Source organism: Podarcis vaucheri (assembly GCF_965113315.1).
Source record: "Podarcis vaucheri genome assembly, chromosome: 17".
NCBI classification, from domain to species: Eukaryota; Metazoa; Chordata; class Lepidosauria; order Squamata; family Lacertidae; genus Podarcis; species Podarcis vaucheri.
The window spans coordinates 33890787-33913621 of record NC_138755.1 but is presented as its reverse complement, the minus strand read 5'-3'; the positions used below and the strand labels follow the sequence as shown (position 1 = coordinate 33913621).

General features: G+C 43.9%; 1 protein-coding gene, 1 long non-coding RNA gene and 1 gene segment (V, D, J or C); 2 read left to right on the top strand and 1 right to left on the bottom strand.

Moving 5' to 3' along the window:
- The window catches only part of LOC309521984 (T-cell receptor beta-2 chain C region-like), a 56844-nt gene extending 54593 nt beyond the window's left edge, over positions 1-2251 (top strand). Inside the window, exons 6-7 of the C gene segment in view lie at positions 1117-1223; positions 1485-2251.
- A 3942-nt stretch (positions 2252-6193) lies between these two features.
- On the bottom strand, positions 6194-15028 carry LOC309522146. Of its 2 annotated transcripts, none has more exons than XR_014214906.1 (3): positions 13576-15028; positions 10242-10427; positions 6194-6981 (listed from the first exon to the last, which is right to left on the bottom strand). It is a non-coding gene; the product is annotated as an uncharacterized lncRNA (long non-coding RNA). The 2 variants fall into 2 exon arrangements; XR_014214907.1 differs by having other exon boundaries at positions 10242-10414.
- A 6587-nt stretch (positions 15029-21615) lies between these two features.
- Positions 21616-22835, top strand: part of LOC309521782 (ephrin type-B receptor 5) — a 159732-nt gene continuing 158512 nt past the window's right edge. The window contains exons 1-2 of the mRNA XM_082204662.1: positions 21616-21672; positions 22364-22495. The gene's annotated coding sequence lies outside the window, so the exon portion shown is untranslated. The remainder of the gene's footprint in view (positions 21673-22363; positions 22496-22835) is intronic.

Below are 22835 nucleotides of genomic sequence, written 5' to 3'. Positions count from 1 at the left end.
AATAATAGCCCCATCCTTCAGGAATAAGTAGGGAAGGCAGGTGTAGCAAGTCTTGAGGATGTTCCAAGCTGTCCTCTGTAGACCTCCCCTGCTGTTTCCAAAATGGCCCTAGAACCTGCAAGAAAGCACCTGCTCCTGTCTTATTCAGAAGGCTTCGACCCCAGTCTGAACCCTCGGTTTTGACCCTGATCCTGGATGGGTACAATATTAGTGCAGCAACTGTAGATAGGCAGATGTCTGCATTTTGATCCATGTTTCTTTGCCCATTGACAGATCTGTTCATCTAATAACCTCCGTTCCTCCAGTCAAAAGCTACACAAATAGGAATTGCCAATAATTGTTCTCTGGGTTAGTTGCTTGCTTCATGCAGAGCCTTGCGTGCTGTTTTAATATGTAACCCTGAAAATTGTGCTGTCTGAATATAAGCTGGTGCACAAACATGAGCAGTTCCTTGAAGCTGGCCAAGCTTTATCTGAACTTCATCCAAATTTCTTCCTCCTTATATTTGATTGGCTCCATAGACAAGTGAAACTTATGGTTGTGAGTCAGGTAACCCTAGACTGAACAGCCCTAGACTGGGTATTTCCCAGCCACCTTTAAGTGCCCAATATCATCTCAAACTAAAGGAAGATTTTCCTGAACCAGCATGCAGACAGAAATGCAGCTGTCACACTTTTCTGAATTTTATGTTGACGTTCTCCATCGAAAAAAAGGCACACACGAAGGAAGCATACTTTATGGGAAAGGGCACCCAAAAATGCTTCAATTAGGGAAAATCATGTATAAAAATGCATTGTAGTATGGAATATTTCTTGGGGGGGGGGCGGAATGGTATATTAGGTACTATTTGTACAAATATATATATATCATTGGGGGTGGGGGAGTTAAACTGTGGACTTTGCTGCCACAAGATGTGGTGATGGCTACCAGCTTGGATGACTTTTGGCCAGGGTTTCCCAAACTTGGGCCTCCAGCTGCTTTTGGACTACAACTCCCATCATCCACAGCTAGCAGGGTGGATGATGGGAGTTGTAGTCATGGTGGCCATGTTCTACCTCCACTGTCTGTAGATGACCTTGTGATCATTCACATTTCTTTCCCACCCTTGATTTTTAGAGTCGTATCTCACGGGAGCCTATCTTGGGGAACTGGTGTATATTCTTCTCATTCTCAAGAGCACATTGTATGGAGCCTTTGTGATGGGATTAAAACTAAGAAAAAAGGTAAAGTACAGTGTTGATTCTTTCCGCCTTGGGCCCACCAATTTCTTTTGAAAATGTGACATACGGATTCTTCCGCTGTGACCCAGCACTGAATTCACTCTGTTTAGCCTTTAAACACCACAGGCTAATCCATACTTCTTGTTGTTGTGTTGCTTTTCCCTGCGGAAAACCACTCTGTGACACCCCCCCCCCCGATCTTTCATTATTCTGGTGCATTTAGCCCAGAAGTAACAATCTGTTCTGCTTCCTGTTCCATGACAGTTGGCACCATAGGCACGTTTTACCTGAGGGCATCTATCCTGAGCTGAGTGAACTCCATGAAGACAGAAGGGAAGATGGATACTCTCAACCTCGGAAGTCCAAAGTAGCATTTTCTTAAAACAAAAACAGTTGCTTAGGGTCAGTCAGTAAATAATCTCTCTTTGGTTCTCTTAAATGCTTTATTATTTTGCATTGGAAACATTTACAAAAAGCTTTTTTTTTTGGGGGGGAGAAGTCCTTTACCTTGGACTGAGGAGGACACACAAAGGCAGGGGACAGTTGGTGGGGGTGTCCCTGTAGGGTAGAAAGGATCTCCCAGGGTGAGAGGCTGGGGGGAAAGCAGGCTCCCAGGTGGAAGATGGGAAGGTCTACCTCTCTGCATAGGGATAAATGACAGTATATACATGATATAAATATGGAAAATGGCCATATAAGTGTTTCCCCCCTCTTACTTTTTATCTTTCAGCTTTTTTAATATTCTTATTCTATAAGCTAGCTTGATTCTTATTGTATTTTATGCCAAAACTTTTCAATAAAAACACTTAAAAAAATTAAATGCTTTATTTTAGTAAGGCCACAGCACTTTCCCCCCAGAGTTCCTTGCCTTTCACGCCACTTTTAACTATGTTTACTAGGAAATACATATGCTTAGACTTCCAACCTTAAAGTACTATTGATTTTCAAGGAGCCTTATGCATCACTCTTGTGCAGAGATCGAGCCGCAGCCAACATGATACGTTTTTTAGTATAGTCGCCGAATCCTTTTTGCTGAGACTCCTGTGTTTCCTTTCATAAACTGTTGCATCAAAATAGTTCAGATCCAAACTAAGGTCATGTTGTGAATGTCTTTTTCCAAAGAGAGGCTATGTGTTTTCTTGTGACTGCTTGCTAGCAGGGAGGGCAAGGGTTGTTTTAGCTAAATATAGATTTAATGCTTTTGAAATAAAGGCATTATGACATCATGAAAGCAAGAGTGTTGGGCGAATACAATGTTTTGCTACCGATTAACGGTGGACGCGGGTGGCGCTGTGGGTTAAACCACAGAGCCTAGGACTTGCCGATCAGAAGGTCGGCGGTTCAAATCCCCGCGATGGGGTGAGCTCCTGTTCCTCGGTCCCTGCTCCTGCCAACCTAGCAGTTCAAAAGCACGTCAAAGTGCAAGTAGATAAATAGGTACCGCTCCAGCGGGAAGGTAAATGGCGTTTCTGTGTGCTGCTCTGGTTCGCCAGAAGCGGCTTAGTCATGCTGGCCATATGACCCAGAAGCTGTACGCCGGCTCCCTCGGCCAGTAAAGCGAGATGAGCGCCGCAACCCCAGAGTCGGCCACGACTGGACCTAATGGTCAGGGGTCCTTAAAGGTGGAAAATCCTTGCCCCTGAATGACAAGTTGTGCCCGCCAAAGTTCTCTCTTCTTCAAGGTGCTTGTCGCTTGTGCCCAACGTGCTTTTAAAGTCACCTAGAAGCACCAAACTGAGAAGCACCATGAGCTTTTGCTACGCAACAAGGATGTTTTAGATCACTGTTTCCCAACTTTGGGTCTTCAGCTCCTTTTGGACTACAACTCCCATCATCCCTAGCTAGCAAGACCAGTGGTCAGGGATGATGGGAATTGTAGTCCAAAAAAGAGCTGGAGACCCAAGGTTGGGAAACAATGTTTTAGACGGACCTGTAGAAATTGGGTCATTTGCTTAGCCAACCTCGAAAACGTCCCTTTTAAGAAAATAAGCAAGCGAGGCATTCATGCGCACAACAGGATGTGGCTTGACATTTGCTTGCTTCTCTCAAGCAGTGGTTACCACAGAGCAGGTTTCGTTGCAGCGTGGGTGATCAGGCACTTTTCCTGCCACGGTTAGAAATAGCACATGTTGTCCCACCCACAATGGCGGCTTCAGGGCCTGGCGCTATCGCACAATCAATCTCCTGCCTCAGCCAAAAGCTGTTGCTCCGTGATGCAGGTGCACCGGTTGTGGTCAGTGTGTGCCGCATTTCAAATGGAAAGTTCAGTGGGTATTTGTTTTGCACCACTCCTGGCGTGTTTTGATACCTCTCCCCTGCCGACACAAGCGTGCCTCCATAACAAATGAGCACTCTGGATTTCAGCAACATCGAGTCCTCTCTTTCCTTTCCTTTCTGAAGGCTGCTGAGTCGCCTAGATGACTCTTACTGTGAGAATAATGTGTCCTCAGCATGTCCTTGTTCCATTTCCTTTTTAATTCAGTTTTTATTGTGACAGAGAAGAGCGAGAGACAGCAGAGCTGTTGACTTGGGGGGCCTTCTTCTGACAGTGCCTTAGAAACTAGTTATTTGTCTGGACCTTAGAAGCAAAGGCTACTGAATACAGAGTAAAGTATAGATGTACACAGTATAACAGTGGAAGTACAAGGCATTTGGTTTCTTATGGGCAAAGGGTTATCTCATGTCAACTTCTCCAAATATCCACACCATACATTTAAAACACATGGCTTTCCCCAAAGACTATTGGGAACTGTAGCCTACACCCAACGTAGCTGTAATTCCCCAGCACCCTTAATAAACTACAATTCCCAGGATTCCTGGGGCAGTAGGAGCCATATGATTTAAATGTATGGTACGCATGTGACCATTGTAAAAGTTTCCCTTTTGAAGTTTTGTTCTTCCAGGATGAGTGTCTGAAGATCAACAACACATGGCCTGGTGTGCTCTGTAGCACAGTATTCCTGGATATCACCCTGACCTTGTTGATCTCATACCCTCCATTATTAATAATAATAATGATAATAATTTTTATTTATACCCCATCTATCTGACTGGGTTTCCCCAGCCACTCTGGGTGGCTTCCAACATATAAAAAACATAATAAAGCATTCAACATTTTTAGAAAAAACTTTTCTATACAGTGGTACCTCGGGTTAAGTACTTAATTCGTTCCGGAGGTCCGTTCTTAACGTGAAACTATGCTTACCCTGAAGCACCACTTTAGCTAATGGGGCCTCCTACTGCTGCCACGCTGCTGGAGCACAATTTCTGTTCTCATCCTGAAGCAAAGTTCTTAACCTGAAGCACTATTTCTGGGTTAGCGGAGTCTGTAACCTGAAGCGTATGTAACCTGGAGTGTATGCAACCCGAGGTACCACTGTACAGGGCTGCTTAGGGGTTGGATAACTCCATGCAGCCAGTTTTTGTGTGGCACCCACTAGGTGGCTGCCAGCTTCCTTGTTGCACATGCTACCTCATTAAATCACTGGTTGTTGTTTTTACTACGTGTATCTCATGCCCAGTTCTCCAACGAAAATAGGGACGTCCTAAGGAAAAGTGGGAAATTCCAGGGTCAAATCAGAAATCAGCTTGGCTTCTGTAAATCTGGGACTGTCCCTGGAAAATAGGGACACTTGGAGGATCTACTTTTTCACTTCATTGTAATCTAACCTGTGGGACAAAGTTAACCCCCCCCCCCACTCCATGTGCCTTGCCCCTTCTAGTGCCCCCACCCAATTTCTTATTTCTTTTTGGTGTTGCCACTGCAGTGACACAACAGGCACAACTGATGTCAAGGAAGGAAAGGGGGCACATGGATGCATCTGGCAGGGAACACATGGTGGCGATTAATACAAAGGAATGCCTTTGTGAAATGTGCTTTAAACGTATGTTGTAGCTGCGAACTGAGCTCCCTGTGGCATTCAGGTGTGCAGCAATGATGTTTGGCTTGCCCAGAGATCTTTGTTTTTAGCCTGGCATTTCCCAACGGCAGATATTTGAGTTCTGTTTGGGTTCTGTTTGGCAGTTGTTGAAACCATATGGCTACCTGGATGTTGTAGCTGTTGCTATTTATTGTTTTTAAAGGTTATGTGTATATTGTGAACCTCTTTGGGATCTATTTCCATGTGAAGAGCAGTGTATGTTTTAAAAAAATAAAGGAGGTAGGAGAAAAGGTGTTCAAATAAAAATAATAATAACCTGCCCATCTGACTAGGTTACCCCAGCCACTTTGTGCAGCTTCCAACAAATTCGAGCATCAAACATTGAAAAATTCCTTGTACAGGGTTGCCTTCAGATGTCTTCTAAAAGCCAGATAGTTGTTTATTTCCTTGACATCTGGTGAGAGGGTGTTCCACAGTGCAGGCGCAACTACTGAGAAGGCCCTCTGCCTGGTACCCTGTAACCTGAATGATGGGGATGGAGACGCTCCTTCAGGTATGCAGGACCGAGGCTGTTTAGGGCTTTAAAGGTAAGCACCAACCCTTTGAATTGTGCTCAGAAACATACTAGGAGACAATGTAGATCCTTTTGAAGACCCAGCCACCGTCCTGGTGCTCCTTACCACAACCCTGTAAGGGATATCAATACTTTTCCAATGCAGGAAAGATAATAAGTGTGGGAGGCTGGAGCTGAGCCATCTTATAACTTCTCCCTAAACTCACAGGTAAAGTCTTAGCTGACATTCCATACAGGCTGCTACTCACATAAGTGTTCTATTTAGAAATCCCAAATTGTTGCTGCAATGGATCACTTTCCACCTCTGCTTAGGAGGTGACATTTCAGGTGGGTTTATGGCCACAAAAATAACATCCAGCATCCCTTTGACAGGGTGCCATCTAGCGGCTCTTGATGGATATATTGTTTTGTATCTATACACATAACACATATGCACATAACACATGTTTTAATGTATTTTTAATCTTTGTTGGAAGCTGCCCAGAGTGCCTGGGGAAACCCAGCCAGATGGGCAGGGTATAAATAATAAATTATTATTATTATTATTATTATTATTATTATTATTATTATTATTATTATATCTGCAGCAGCTGTTTTTCACATGTTGTTCACCCGAGTGCTGCTTCACTGCTCTGCATCTCTCTCAGAGTCAGTCCATTGTTGATGGCTTCCTTCATGGATCATCACCCTGTCTCTGTTTGCTTGACAACTCATGGGAAGACAGTTTTGGTCTGTATTTTACCATGCTAAACCCAGTGTCTGGCATCCAGAAATTAGAAGGGGTGTGTGTTCAGGCACCCCATAAATTCGTCACATTGTGCATTGTTCAGCTGAGCCGCGATTTTCAGGAGGCATTTAATGTGGGCCCCGTTCCTTGTGATTTCAACAGGAAGGAACTTGATGCCTCAAAGAATACACCTTTTCCCCCACTTCCCTGCGGTGTGGGAGCAGATGGAGCCACAAGCAAGGAGGAGGGTTTTTGTTGAGGTGTTACATTCACTTTGCACAGTGTGTGGGCTCCAGGCACAATAATAAATCCCAGTGTCACCGGCCATGAGGTTTTTGATGCTCAGGAAGAACTTGGTGTCTTCCGGTCTTGATCCTTGGATGTGGGGCGGCCCCTCGGCAGATGAGGATCCCACGGCAACAGAATAGGCAAGCAGCTGAATCTGTCCTTTGAGAATTTGCCTGTACCAGTAGATATTGGGGTTGGATGCCCCATTTATGTTGCAATTAAGAGATACCTTGCTGTCTGGCCGCTGTATCACCGACTGTGGTGTCTGAACAATGGTTGGAGAACCGTCACCTATGATCCACCAAAGAAAGCAGAAAAACTCTTATTACAGTTAAGAATATTTTATTATTGCTGCGTGTCTATGTTAGGGGTAGCCAATGTGGTGTTGTCCAGATATTGTTGAAGCTCCCATCTGCTCCTGACGGCATGGCAAATGGTCAAGCACGATGGGAGTTGTAGTTGAGAATATCTGTAGGATGTTTCACATAAGGAACCCTAGCTAGCTTTGATTTTTCATTTCCAGTGACATTTCATTCAGCCCAAGAAAATACATTCCTACACGTCCCACCACCACCACATATAAGTTAACGCACCACCCTCCTCCGGTGTTTGAAAAACTAATTAACATTTTCACATGGCAATATATTGTTCACGATTAATTGCTTACAGATCCTCCATTCCGGCTTTGTTTAACAATTAATTGCTTGCCATCCTGCATTCGTAGTTCATGCTTTATGTACCTCAAATAATTAAAAAGCTTACGGAACTATAATGTTTATAGCAGAGCACATTATAAAACTTTTGCCCCCTGCTCAAGAGAATGCAGTCTACCAGCAGGAAAATCAACTGGAACTTTGCCCTTGACTTCGGGGGGAATGGTTGCCATAATTATTACTATTCATTATAACTAGGTTTTCTCATACAAGCAGCCAGTATCTTCAAAGTCAATTAGGATTGTGGGCTTTTAGCCCATCAGCAAACAGGAAAGCCCATCCGGAATATCTCCCACTAAATAAATCTATGGCGTGATATACAGAGAGGTATTGCTTGGTGCTTGATACATGATGGGCAAAGGCAGGTTGGATTCGACTGCTGGATCGCTGGGTGATTTCCGGTAGATGACACAAGGTTTTCAGAGACTGCATAGGATTATCAATAACAGCAGCCCCCAGGCACCTACATCACGCTGCTGAAATTAAGAAAGCTGGGAAGAGGGTAACTCGGAGTGGATTTTTGTGTTGTGGAAGGACTACTTCTAGTAAGCTAAAGGGACCCCTGGCCATTAGGTCCAGTCGTGACCGACTCTGGGGTTGCGGCACTCATCTCACTTTATTGGCCAAGGGAGCCGGCGTACAGCTTCCGGGTCATGTGGCCAGCATGACTAAGCCACTTTTGGCGAACCAGAGCAGCACACGGAAACACCGTTTACCTTCCCGCCAGAGCGGTACCTATTTATCTACTTGCACTTTGATGTGCTTTCAAACTGCTAGGTTGGCAGGAGCAGGGACCGAGCAATGGGAGCTCACCCCGTCGTGGGGATTCGAACCACTGACCTTCTGATCGGCAAGCTCTAGGCTCTGTGGTTTAACCCACAGTGTCACCCGCAGTGCTAATTTCATGGCTCGTAATTTCTTAATTCAGGAAGCAGGTGTCTTTTGCTTGGCTCCTGTTGGTGAGATTCTTGTAAAAAATACCTAGGTCTGAAGTCTGCCCAACCTTGCTCTAGGGGACTGCCCCCTTTCCAGGACACCTTGACTTTGTATGAAAGAACAAAGGTCTGCTGCAGTTCCCCAGAATGACATGCAACTTACCCAATGCCCTATAATGTCCCAAGGGCTAGAGAGAGGCAATGGACCAGGTGGCATGATAGTCTGTGCTAGCTGGGGGTGTGCACACCTTCCCCTCCACCCCAACCCCAGTTATCACACTGTTATAATAACCATGATAACGAAATGGACCCTCCATGTTCAGGATTAGCATATCTACTCCTCAACCAGGGAGGTTCGTTGCTTGTGTGCCATCATTGGGAATTCCCTGTAGTATCTTGTTGGTCCCTGCTGGAAATGGGGGGGAGAGGCAATGGGACTTTCCCCCTTCCAACCACATGCTGTTCTGGAGGTTCTTGTGACAGGCCCCCCCCCTGCCAATTCCAGGGCATGCAGGGGTGCAAAGCCCCATTGCACAGGTGGAAATCCTTGCAGAGGGCTCCCATTTAATGCGACTCATGAGGCAAATTCCACTCAGGGTGCTGGCCTCAATGGACCTTGGGTTTTTTATGGGTTTTTTTGGGGGGGGGGCAACAGAGGTTTAGCCAATTTGTGCACTGCTTCAGAATTTTGCTTTGGCCAGATATACGTAGCAGGGCAAAAGTAACGAGCAGAAACATGGCAATCTCACATTTCTTCCTTTTTAGAAACTACCATCTGTCTCCCTCTTCACTTTGTTTTGAAATTTCCCCAACCTAGAGAAACAAAGTGAGCAGTGCTGATTGATTCAATCACTGTTATCCATCGCCTTCATTTCGCACACGAGGCATAGGGAAGTTTGCTGAGTTTTTCCTCCCACGAGGGATTCAATAAAAGCTATCCATATTGGTGATTTGTGTTAAAACAGATGTGCACATTCCTTTATCTTCTGCGGTTGCCGACCTGGTTCTGCAATCCTGGGGGCAGGGAGTGCTGTTTGAATGCCTCCACCATGCAGGTTGGCCTAAGCCAGTATGAGGTGTCCACAACCGGAAAGAGTGCCCCCAAGGGCTACGTGATGTTGGCATGTTATCAGCACACTTCATAGAATTGTAGAGGGACCCTGAGGATCATCTAGTCCAACCCTGTGCAATGAAGGAATTTGCAGCTGTCCCATACAGGGATCGAACCTGCAACCTTGACGTTATCAGCGCCACGCTCTAACCAACTGAGCTATCCAGGCTGACTTGCTTAGACCGACACATGCAGCAGAGGAAAGACTTTTCCTAGTAAATCCCATCATGTGAAGTTGACTTTCCAAATGGTACTGCTGATACGGTATTTGAAGTGGCTCACATACCGTTATCTCAGCAATCTGTATAAACCACTTTCTAAGGGAGGTCTGGGCTATTATCCCAGAGGACTGAGAGAGGCAAAATCATTTGCTGCAGGTCACCTAATGCAGTGGTGGCTAACCTGTGGCTCTAGACTACAGCCCCATCATTTCTTACAACTGGCCATGCCAGCCGGGGTGACAGAAGTTGGGAGTCCAAGAACATTGAGATCGACAGCACAAATGACCAAGTAACTGCTGGTATCTTGAGCTGTTGCAACAGACATTTCCTGGTGAAAGGAAATTGGCACTTATTCCAATTCCCATGTTTCAAACGCTGGAGGGCCACAGATTTCGCCATCCCAGACCTGAGGAGCACGAACCACGGATTTCTGAACCACCTTCTAAACTACACCAGCTCAGTTGGGTGCCTCGACAATGCCCCTCCAATTGTTATACGCTCAAAGCCACATATTGCTAACTTAACTCAAATGCAAATAGTCAACACAGATGGGAAGAGCTGCTCTACTTACATGAAGTGCCTATGGCAAGCCAAAGCAAAGCACAAATAGGCCACAGGGTTGCCATGTAATCTTGTTCTCTTGGCTCGCTGCTGCCTTCTGAGTCCTTCCTTTGACTTGGTTTCTATGCCTTTGCGGACAACATTTCTCTTCGTTGCATTCACATTCCTCGTTTACAGTGCACCCTGGTGAAGATGCCTGAAGTTGCAGACACAAATACTCCACTGTCACCTATGATATGACAGATAGAAACTGTCTCCACCAAGATTTTCTTATAAATAATATCATACCCTCCAACCTTTCTTCCAATGAAAATAGGGATGTCCTATTCCATCATAATAATAGTAATAATGTTATTATTTATACCCCACCCGTCTGGCTGGGTCGCCCCAGACACTCTGGGCAGCTTCCAACATATATAAAAACATACTAAAACATTTAAAAACATCCCTATATAGGGCTGCCTTCAGTTGTCTTGTAAAGGCTGTATAGTTACGTACCTCCTTGGCTCGGTGGTCACATAACTTTATACCCTCCAACATTTCTCTGAAGAAAATAGGGATGCCCTAAGGGAAAGCGGGACATTCCAGGATCCAGTCAGAGAGCAGAATGGCTTCTGTAAATCCAGGACTGTCCCTGGAAAACAGGGACACTTGGAGGGTCTGTGAGGTCCGGAGGGTGGCAACACGAGAACAGGCCTTTTCTGCAATGGCTTCCCACCAATGGACGCTTGAAAATTGCTAGGGGACTTGGTGGAGCACTCATTGGTTTCCCTGCAATTTCAACGTAGTGTGCTGGGTGCTGTACGATCATTGTGGTTTTATTGCTTCTTACAGACTGCATTCTGTAAGGGAGCCAGTGTGGTGTAGTGGTTAAGAGCGGTAGACTTGTAATCTAGTGAACCAGGTTTGCGTCTCCGCTCCTCCACATGCAGCTGCTGGGTGACCTTGGGCCAGTCACACTTCTCTGAAGTCTCTCAGTCCCACTCACCTCACAGAGTGTTTGTTGTGGGGGAGGAAGGGAAAGGAGAATGTTAGCCGCTTTGAGACTCCTTCGGGTAGTGATAAAGCAAGATATCAAAGCCAAACTCTTCTTCTTCTTCTGTTGTATTACAATTGGCAGTGGCGTAGCGTGGGTTGTCAGCACCCGGGGCAAGGCAAGTAATTTGCGCCCCCTAACCCGTGGATTTGCGCCCCTAACCCTAACCCCCAGATGTTGCGCCCAGTGCGGCCGGCCCCCCCTGCACCCCCCACGCTACGCCACTGAAAAGTGGCGCTCGCTGAATTCATATCGTAATACATTAAAAATGCAGTTACATAAGAAATAAAAGCAGCAATAGAAATGCAATTAAAAATACAATTTAATGTGGACATGACGTGGGCCACCCGAATGAAACATGCAGACCACTGGTGAGCCACAGACCACAGTTTGGGATCCCCGCCTTGGAGCTACAACATCGTCAACAGGTGGCCCTCCAGCCCTCTGCCTGAAGATCTTTTGTGAGCAGGGCCCTCTGAACATTGAGGGGGACCAGCCCAGAGGGACACGGTGCCTTGGCCCTCAGGAGCCAGTGCCCTGGGTGCTTCATATGAAGGAGAAGACACACACTCAGACTGCTGAATAACAAAGAATACTTCATTTTTTGTACCTCTAACCTTATGTAACTCTCTAGTGTTACCAGCGCCACCTAGTGATGTTAATTGTAACTGTACTACCTTTGCAACTACAGTCATACCTTGGAAGTCGAACGGAATCTATTCCGGAGGACCGTTCAACTTCCAAAACGTTCAGAAACCACAGCGCGGCTTCTGATTGCAATTGGAAGCTCCATTGGACGATCGGCTTCCAAAAATAGTTCGCAAACTGGAACAGTCACTTCTGGGTTTGCGGCATTCAGGAGCCAAAACGTTCAAAAACTAAGCTGTTTGAAAATCAAGGTACGACTGTATCAGGTCCCATTTATTACACCTACCATCACCCCTCTAAGTACTGTATTTACTCGAATGTCATGCACAACTTTCTTAGCCAAATTTAGGGTGTGCATTAGATTTGATTACAAGCTTGAAAAACACCGCTGACATAGCAAATACTTTTTTTTGTTTCAAGGTTTTGAAATTTGAGGTGCACATTAGATTTGATGGAGCATTAGCTTCACATAAATACGATAACTGTTTCAATTGCCAGAACTGCTCCTATTATCAAAGAATTTCTCCTAATGTTCAGATGAAAACTCCTGTAATTTAAGCCTACACAACCCAGCTCTGCAGTGAATAAGATCTGCCCTGGTTCTTTTTTAACTATTTGATTGCTCCCGCCCCCCGCAACTACCATTAATATTCCTAGGACTATTGCTACAGTATTACTAAACACGCACACAATTTCCCCCAATAACATGTCCAATTTAACCAGCTAGCAGAAAGTGGGGTTGAAATATAGTACAGTGGTACCTCAGGTTTAGTACCTCTCTATAAGACCACAAGACGCACCTAGTTTTTGGAGGAGGAAAACAAGAAAAAAAATATTCTGAATCTCAGAAGCCAGAACAGCAAGAGGCATCGCTGTGCAGTGAAAGCAGCAATCCCTCTTGCTGTTCTGGCTTCTGGGATAGCTGCGCAGCCTGCATTCGCTCCATAAGACGCACACACATTTCCCCTTACTTTTTAGGAGGGAAAAAGTGAGTTTTATAGAGCAAAAAATACGGTACTTAATTTGTTCCGGGGGTCCGTTTTTAACCTGAAACTGTTCTTAACCTGAAGCACCATTTTAGCTAACGGGGCCTCCTGCTGCCACTGTGCTGCCGGAGCACGATTTCTGTTCTCATCCTGAAGCAAAGTTCTTAACCTGAAGCACTATTTCTGGGTTAGCGGAGTCTGTAACCTGAAGCGTATGTAACCTGAGGTACCACTGTAATCTGCCACAATTCCCAGCAAGATATATTCATTTATTTCAGTTATGAGTCACTCTGTGTTCTGTAAGTGACCAACAACAGGACAGTTTAACAAAATAATACAACACAATCAAATGAACACTTAAAATCAACAACTGAGGCATCACAATGCAACTCCCAAACATGCCCAAAGGCAGAGAAGCACAACCACAGTTGCTTGAGCCTAAAGCACCACATCCAAACGGCAAAAGGAGGCTGATATTCTTCTTTCAGCAATAAATACAGTAAAAAATCAGCATTTTGAAAGTCTGGGCGTTCATTTTCCTCCATGAGGCATGTGGTCTGGTGAATGGGGACTGCTCTGAGACAAGGAATCAAGCGAAGCCAGAGGATATACCCCACAGGTTGTTTTTCCACACTCGCCCACTTTCCTGCAATCGCTAACTTTTATTCACTTACTTTTTACAGATCATCCAGATGGTGCCGTTGTTATCTTACAGCGTGCCAGTGTTTTCTGAGCCGTTCTCATGTTTTTGAAGACCATAGAATCATAGAGTTGTAGAGCTGGTCATCCCAAAAGTCATTTAGTCCAACCCCCTGCAATGGAAGAACCACACCTCTCCTGCTCCCATTAAAATAGCTTAAGACCATTCTCGTTGGCACATAACAGGGCAAACGTGGCAATTTAAACAAATAATAATCCCATCTTGTGCAAAATCCTAGGCACACCTCAGAGGATGTTGAGAGAGAGAGAGAGAGAGAGAATGTGAATTTTATTCTCACAACAGCGATGCGAGACAGAAGTTCAAATAGGACACAGTTGACTACATTAGCTCTAAAAAACGCACACACAAAACACTGTTTTGGAGTTTAGATTAGGAAACCATGAAAGCAATCATTTCCAAATTCTTCAGGGCGAAGATCAACATTAATTAATGCACTTTTAAAAAAGAAAGAAAAAAGAATGTCAATCATAACTCATTCACTGAGCAATTACTCCCAACTTCTAGAGGACCTGGCAAGAAATGCTGCTGGCACATGTCATATGAGGTGATGTGAAACTGTTATTTACAGTATGATAAACACTGCCAAATGTGCGTAATAGTAGTGATGGAATTTGGTAAGTTTTTCCACAAAAGAAACAGATTTAAGATGCACAGTGCCATGTCTCAAGTTCTCCAGAGTATTTAAGCAAGTGCAGAGATAAAATGCAAATAGGATTGCCAACTGCTCAGCTCACTGCAGCTGTCTTTTAACAGCAGCTTGATGTGTAGACATTAGCAGGTGGTGATGTTTATCTCCATGCTATGGAAAGCCTTTGCCAGATGATCTCTGCACATTAAAAATAAGCACAAGAGCAGGCCAGACACTTGTTTCTCTGGCCACTTGGCAATCTAATTTTCCCTATCTGCCCGGGACAACCCTGATTCTCTGGTGCTTGTTCCGAATAAAACATTGTCCCTATTATGCATTTTGCAGAGATTTGGGGGTGCTTAAAAGAAAGTTCTTTTTAAAAATATATATATACAAATGTACAACCGCTACATCCAATAGCTAAAAGAATCCTGGGAACTGCAGTTTAGAGATGCAGGTCAATTCTGTGTCCAGGGCAGCTGTCTACTAGCTCCATCTGGTATGCAGGCTGAGACCCTACCTGCCCGCAGACTGTCTCGCCAGAGTGGTGCATACTCTAGTTATCTTCCGCTTAGATTACTGCAATGCGCTTTACGTGGGGCTACCTTTGAGGGTGACCCAGAAACTGCAACTAATCCTGAACATGGCAGCTAGACTGGTGACTGGGAGTGGCTGCCGAGACCATATAACACTGGTCCTGAAAGACCTGCATTGGCTCCCAGTACGTTTCCGAGCACAATTCAAAGTGTTGGTGCTGACCTTGAAAGCCCTAAACAGCCTCGGCCCGTATACCTGAAAGAGCGTCTCCACCCCCATTGCTCAGCCCGGACACTGAGATCCAGCTCTGAGGGTCTTCTGGCAGTTCCCTCACTGTGAGAAGTGAAGCTACAGGGAACCAGGCAAAGGGCCTTCTCAGTAGTGGCACCCACCCTGTGGAATGCCTTCCCATCAGATGTCAAGGAAATAAACAACTTTCTGACTTTTAGAAGACATATAAAAGCAGCCCTGTTCAGGGACGTTTTTAATGTTTGATCTTTTATCATGTTTTCCGTATTCTGTTGGGAGCCGCCCAGAGTGGCTGGGGTATAAATAAATTGTTGTTGTTGTTGTTGTTGTTGTTGTTGTTAAGAGTGCTAAGAATGGTTAGAAGACCCCTATCTCCCTTGCAGAGCTACAATTCTCAGACGAATTCATTGTTAAAACTCTCTGAGAATTGTAGCTCTGTGAGGGGAATAGGGGGTCTTTCATCCTAACAACTCTCAGCACCCTTATCCATGTACCCTTCCCATAATTCTTTAAGGTAATGTAACCTGGGTGTTGTGACCTGGGACCCAGGAAGTATGTCAGAACCCATAGAACAGACCCCTCTGCTTTCACCCTCTGTCACACAGCATAGTTCTGATACACAACTGACCTCAGCCTGCTAAGTGCCGAGTCTACAGAAACACGGTCTCACAATCACAATTGTCCAATATAGAAGCAGGTACCTAGCAAAACCGGGGGACGCGGGTGGCGCTGTGGGTAAAACCTCAGCGCCTAGGACTTGCCGATCGTCAGGTCGGCGGTTCGAATCCCCGCGGCAGGGTGCGCGCCCGTTGCTCGGTCCCAGCGCCTGCCAACCTAGCAGTTCGAAAGCACCCCCGGGTGCAAGTAGATAAATAGGGACCGCTCCAGTGGGAAGGTAAACGGCGTTTCCGTGTGCTGCGCTGGCTCGCCAGATGCAGCTTGTCACGCTGGCCACGTGACCCGGAAGTGTCTTCGGATAGCGCTGGCCCCTGGCCTCTTAAGCGAGATGGGCGCGCAACCCTAGAGTCGGACACGACTGGCCCGTACGGGCAGGGGTACCTTTACCTTTACCTAGCAAAACAGAGATGTTTTTAATGCAGTTGTTTTACACATATAATGTAATGTTCAATTAAACCCCAAAGCCAGAGCCAGAAATGTCAAGAATCAATCAGATCACCTCTGCATTGAGTACACAAAGGATTGAGACCCCTTTGTGTGTTCTTACAGTGTAGAGTTAGAATCATAGATCTGGAAGTTTAAACTTTTTTTCTCTTCCCCATGCACCCCCGCACACCTGTCAATAGAAGATGCATTTTTTTGCTAACAAGCAGGGCCTCTCTTATCAGCTTCACGTAGCAGAAAGGCGAGGCGGCCTTGAAGAGACTAGAAGCTTTAAAGAGCATTAATTCAGACAGGCTGCTTCATAAAAGACTGCCCCAAATGCAATATTTTGCAGGAGACCCATCTGGGGTGGCTTATAGCCTATTAAAATTGCAAATTCCTTAAAATAGTATAAGACAATTACAAATGTGACCAGCTCAGCAGTTTAAAAATAATAAAGGCATGGCCTAGGACATAAAGGTCTGCCCAAAATAAAAGGTGTTAATAAACTGGCAAAAAACAGTGAATGAGGAGACAAACTGAACATCATAAGGCAAAGGATTTCAAAACATGGGTGCCACCACTGAGAAGGCCCTCTCTCTTTTCATACTCAGCTAATCATAGACACCCCCCCGATGTTTGGAAACAGGCAAGATGGCAGTTCCTAAGGTATTCTGGACTTAAGCAATCTAGGGTTTTAAAGATAATAATCACCAACACTAAACTAAGTGTCTCCACCCCCATTGTTCAGGGCCTTCTCGGTAGTGGCACCCAGCCTGTGGAACGCCCTCCCATCAGAAATAAACAACTATCTGACTTTTAGAAGACATCTGAAGGCAGCCCCGTTTAATGAAGTTTTTAATGTTTGATGTTTTATCATGTTTTTAATATTCTCTTGGGAGCCGCCCAAAGTGGCTAGGCGCAGGGGCCGAATCTGGCCCAATCGCCTTCTAAATCCGGCCTGCGGTGGTCCAGGAATCAGCGTGTTTTTACATGAGTAAAATGTATGCTTTTATTTAAAATGCATCTCTGGGTTATTTGTGGGGCATAGAAATTCGTTCATTTCCCCCCCCAAAAAAAAATATAGTCTGGCCCCCCACAAGGTCTGAGGGACAGTGGACCGGCCCCCTGCTGAAAAAGTTTGCTGGACCCTGGGCTAGGAAACCCCAGGCAGATGGGCGGGGTATAAATAATAAATTAATAACAAAAATAATAATATTGGTTGTGAGCATGCACATACATGCACTACTCTTCTTAAAATTGCTTTGCTCAATTCTTCTGGAGCTACCTCACACACTAAAATTGTAGATGTACTGAGATCATTTAAGAGTACAGTACTGGGTTTGGTTGCAGCTGCTAGTTGGACGTCATGAATCTGGGCTTCATTCTACCTAGTGTATTATATTATTCTTTCCTTTGTGTTACATTATCTTTTTTTTTTAATTATTACTTTAATTCCTCCCCCACATCTTATCTCTTGAATGGATCTCTGGGTTTCTTTATGCTGAGAACCATTTCTGCATCCCCCCCCCAGTCATTCTCTCATACTGTATAAGTATTTTATTAATCCCCTCCTCAGCCTGTTTTCTTTGCATTTTAAAGCTTTAAAAGCCCCATATAAGGGCAGACTTTAAAGAACTTATGTTTATTGGCCAAATGTACATTACTTTGCAATTACTAACTTTGATTTAATCACCAATTTTCTTGCTCAATCACTATAACAGGAGAAAGATTCTCTCTCCTTGCTTTTCATAATCTGGTTTGGATTATACTATTCTGAATTAAGGATGCCAAGTAACCTGAAAAAATGATTTGGCTTACTCATGTGCTTTCTAACCTCCAGGTTCAGCTTTTTCACAGCTTGAAGATATTAAACTATCTGCTAATGCGAGCAGATCAGGCTACTGTTAAAGACACAGGAGCTGGGACTGGTAAGAAAAACATTTGCAATGCTCACCTGAATATCTATATAATTGTACATATTTTGCCACCTCTGTTGTGCATCCTAAAATCCAGGTCCTTTGTAAATAGACTTTTAGACAGACACCAGGTGTCCCCATTTTTCAAAAAAGCTCAGAATCGGCCTTTATTCTGTATGATGACAGTATTTGATGGTGGAAATATACTACTTTTTAAGAGAGTAGAACATGGTATCCATCCCTTTTTTTATCACAGGTGGAAAAATAATTTGGGAATGACAGGTTTTTTGGTTTTAGTGGCCTCTGGGGAAATAGTTAAACACCCTTTTCTACCCACTGCCCCTTCTCTGATCAATTTCACAGCCTCCTGCAGCTGCTTTTCATTAAGAGAAAGGGAGGAAAGCTTGAAAAGTGTTATATGAAGCTGCAGTGTAATCTGGTTTGGCCTAGAGAGTGTAAACAATATCTGAGTTTAGGGGCATTGGTCAAAACAATTCAAGATCTGCTTGCAGTAAAGGGTGCCCCCCTCCCAGCAGACCCTCCAGGTGTCCCTATTTTCCAGGGACAGTCCTGGATTTACAAAAGCCATCCTGGTTTCTGATTTGATCCTGGAATGTCTAACTTTTCTTTAAGACGTCTATATTTTCATCGGAGAAATGTTGGAGGGTATGGAGTTATGTGACCCCCACTCCCCCCCCCCCCCCAGCCTAGGAGGTAAGTAACCAGGGCCAGATTTAGGTTAAGTAATGGAGCCCTTTATATGTCCAGCTGTCCTTTGTCAACAACAAATTGTCGCTGCTTTTTTGTGTAGAATATATGCTATATGGTCATTTATGGACCTCACAGGTATCTAAAGCCATTTGCACATAACAAAATATGTATTTTGTCAAAGTAATTTTTGAACTGAATTAAGAAGTATATTAACAGTGAAATACAATTATGAAGAAGTACATTCATAGTGAAATAATTATTAAGCTCTGACTTAAAATGATTTTTTTATTCATAACAAACTTAATAATGCAAACAACATTGGCATTTGGCAATAACGAAAGTTCCTTTACAAACACAATTTACAAAGACTCATAATTTAGAAACTTGCTATAACATGAAATAATAATTGCAGGTTTTAGTTTATTTGTTTTTTATCTTATATTTTGGAAATGTTCATCCAGTTTTTCCCCTTTAATTTTTTGGGGGGCCTCCAAGAGAGTGGAGCTCTGAGCTGTAGCTTGTTTAGCTTATATGTAAATACGGCACTAAGTAACTATGCAACCTTTAGAGACATCTGAAGGCAGCCCTGTATAGGGAAGTTTTTTTTAATGTTTCACGTTCCATTATGTTTTTATATATGATGGAAGCCATCCAGAGTGGCAACCCAGTCAAATTGAGGGGTATAAATAATACAATATTATTATTATTATTTATTGAATAGGGCATCCCTGTTTTCATCGGATAAATGCTGGAGGAGATGCTCTGGCCATCCACCTGTGTCTTTAAAAGCAGCCAGTTACTGGGAAATTTCACAAATTAAGTTTTTTCACCACTTGGCCTGTAAACGAAATTAAAGAGAATTGGACGCCCTGCTACGGTTTGTCAAACACAAGTTCTATGGGGACGGGTTTTTAAACTTGGGTGGGTGGGTGTTTTGTTTGGGAGGTGGGAGGGCTTCAAATTGTCTTTAAATGCTGTATGTTACTTTGTATTTTGTATTTGCACTTATATTGGTTGGCCGGCATATTGTTTAGGGACTGTTTGAATTGTTTTTACTACGTCTTCCGTGCTTTTTACGTTGTAACTTTATGTTGTGAACTGCCCCGAGGCCTATAGATATAGGCAGTGGCATAGCGTGGGTTGTCAGCACCCGGGGCAAGGCAAGTAATTTGCGCCCCCTAACCCGTGGATTTGCGCCCCCTAACCCTAACCCCCAGATGTTGCGCCCGGTGCGGCCGGCCCCCCCTGCACCCCCCCACGCTACGCCACTGGATATAGGGTGGTATACAAATTTAATGTTAAAAAAAAAGGTTTGTCGAAGGAAACCAGGAAAAACAAAAGGTCTGAGGTGCAGAAAACAGAAGATGGAGCTATTTGTGGCATGGAACTCCACTTTATCACCTGCTAAGCCCGCTTTCAGATTTTGGCAGGCTTAGCTGTTTCACTCTTTATCTCTGGTCAAGCAGGTTTTGAAACAACTTAGAGGAGGGGGAAAAAAATCTGCCAGCGATCAAAAGGGGATGATCAAATTGTAGAGTTTGCAAAAGGTGTTGATAACTGTTAAGAGACCTCTCTTCCCCTCACAGAGCTACAATTGTCAGAGTTCCCTGGGAAGAAGGGTTGGTTGTTTAAACCACTTTTAGAAACTGTAGCTCTGTGAGGGGACTCCTAAACAATTTTCATTACCTTGAACAAACTGCAGTTTCCCAAGATTATTTGAGGGAAGCCATGGCTGGCCTGGTGGAATAATGATGCGTTAAGATAACAGAATAATTATTATTATTTTTAGATTTGCTTCCATCCTTATATCCCCCTGCTTTTTGTGGGGGTGAATGCTAACTAATAAAAGGCCCACCTTTGCGTTTGGTGTTCCTAAGCTTTAACTGATGAATTTCTGTCAGGCTGCTTCTAAAAGCTGAAGGAGCTATGAAAAGACATGGTTAATAATAATAATAATATTTTTTATTTATATCCCGCCCTCCCCAGCCAAGGCCGGGCTCAGAGCGGCTTACAAGCAATAATAAAAACAAGTTGAATGATTACAACTTAAAACAAAATTAAAACACAACATTAAAATAATGAAACATTAAAAGGGAGGGAAAGTGAGAAATCTGTGCGAATAAGAAACTATATCGGGGGAAGTTTATTTGTAAGCTGCGTTGAGTCCCACCAGGGGGAAAAGGCAGTGTTTGAATAAGTTGGAATGATTTTCTGAATGGAAAACCAGAAGCAAAAACTCCACAAGTAGTTGTATGGAACAATCCTATGGAGCAATTTTGAGAAGACCAAAGAGGGAATTAAAATATAAAACTAGAACCATTTTCGTTGCCATTGTAGGACCTTTGCTTAAGTAAAGTCTCTGTCTTCTGTTTGCATAATATTTGCAAGTTTTACAGTGGCAAATATTTCAAGGTGGAAATAGGATTGCCACACACACACACACACACACACACACACACACAGTTGTATTTTTTACAGTAGCTGGGAACAATAAATTTAGCAGGTGAAATTTCCATATGAGGGAACATTTTATTTGCTGTATTTCTGTGTGTCAGGCTGCAGTTAAACGTGCCCAAACAGAACCAGAGAAAAGCGAGGCAAGAGGTGGGGATCTGAATAAAAAGTAGTAAAATTCTTTAATATGCTTTAATATGCATATTTAATATGCTGTATAAATGCATCTGGTTTGCAATACTGAGAACTAAGCCAACATGTGGGAGCAGGGGGCGGAGAGTCATTCTTGAAAAGTAAATTTCAAGACAATACAACTTTGTACATTTTTTCCACCCTTCGGTGAACAAACTATAATTGTATATTACATTGCTTTCTTCTTTCTTATATAGTAAAAGAAGAAGAAACAGAACGCGAGAAGTGAGTGAGAAGTTGGTAACTTCTGCATTGACAGGTGGGAAAATAGTAGTGAATTGTGATGAGTGTTCAAGAAGTGGAAGGCATTCTAAAAGTAGCAGAACCAGACACAATAAAGAAACATTCATGGGGAGAAAGAGGGGTGGGGACTTAGAAGAGGAGGTTTTTTTCCATGTTATGGGCCCAAATTAGGGATGGATAAATCTACCAATTTTGTTTTTTCTCCATTTCTCTTCTGATCATAAATTCAGCAATTTCACCAGATTTCTGCATCAGTTTGCCAATAATTTGTATTTTAACATCCTCACAAAAACCCGCCAGTACTTTAGTGTGCATCTCCCCTAATATACATATTTTTGCCAGCGGTTTCCCCTAGTATAATGCCTTTTGATGTTATTTTCACTATTATTTGCATTTTTATGCACACTTTCCCCATATATTCTCATTTTGGAGGGGCCGGGGGAGGTTGGATGGACAGCTCTGTAACAAAAATCAGAAATGGGAAGGTTTCACATAGCCGCATTAGCAAATTAGGTAGATTTGAATGAAAATGCAAAGCAGACTAAATTCCTACCCGTAAGCAACAAGGAATAGGAAGATGGATTAGCTAAGGAGTGAAAGTAATGAAATGGGAGATTAGGGCACCTGTCTGTAAACGTTTGCTTTTCTAAGGGTTTCGTAAATCTCAGACATGTCCGTGCCACCCTCTCTCCCTATCTGAACTGCAGGTTCCCTTTCCTGAGCCAGGACTGCGAGGTTTAAAAGGCTTCCCCCCCCCCACTCGTCTGCAGCTGCAGCAACCCTGCCGCGTCTTCTGGCTCCGAGAGCTTTGAATTAATCTGCCAGGACTGGGCAATCAGGTATGTACAGAGCCAGCCGCTGTTAATGAACACACCCAGCTGGCCTGCAGATCTTTGCACAGAACGGAATGAATACTTTTAGTCTTTCCCACTGATCCAGCAAGCATTCAGGCCTGGGATAAAAGCTGGCATAGATTCCATAGGCAGCAATGTCTCTTCAGTCTGCCCTGCTGCCCCCAACTAATGTTTGGAGCGTTAGTTAAGTAATCTTGTTTTCTTTCCGGTAGAGTATATATGATAAGATGTAAACATGCAGAAAGGGAGACTGGGCTGGAAAATAAATATTCTCCGCGCACAAATAACTGAGCAATAAAATGGTGTGTTCTGTCTGCAGAGTTGT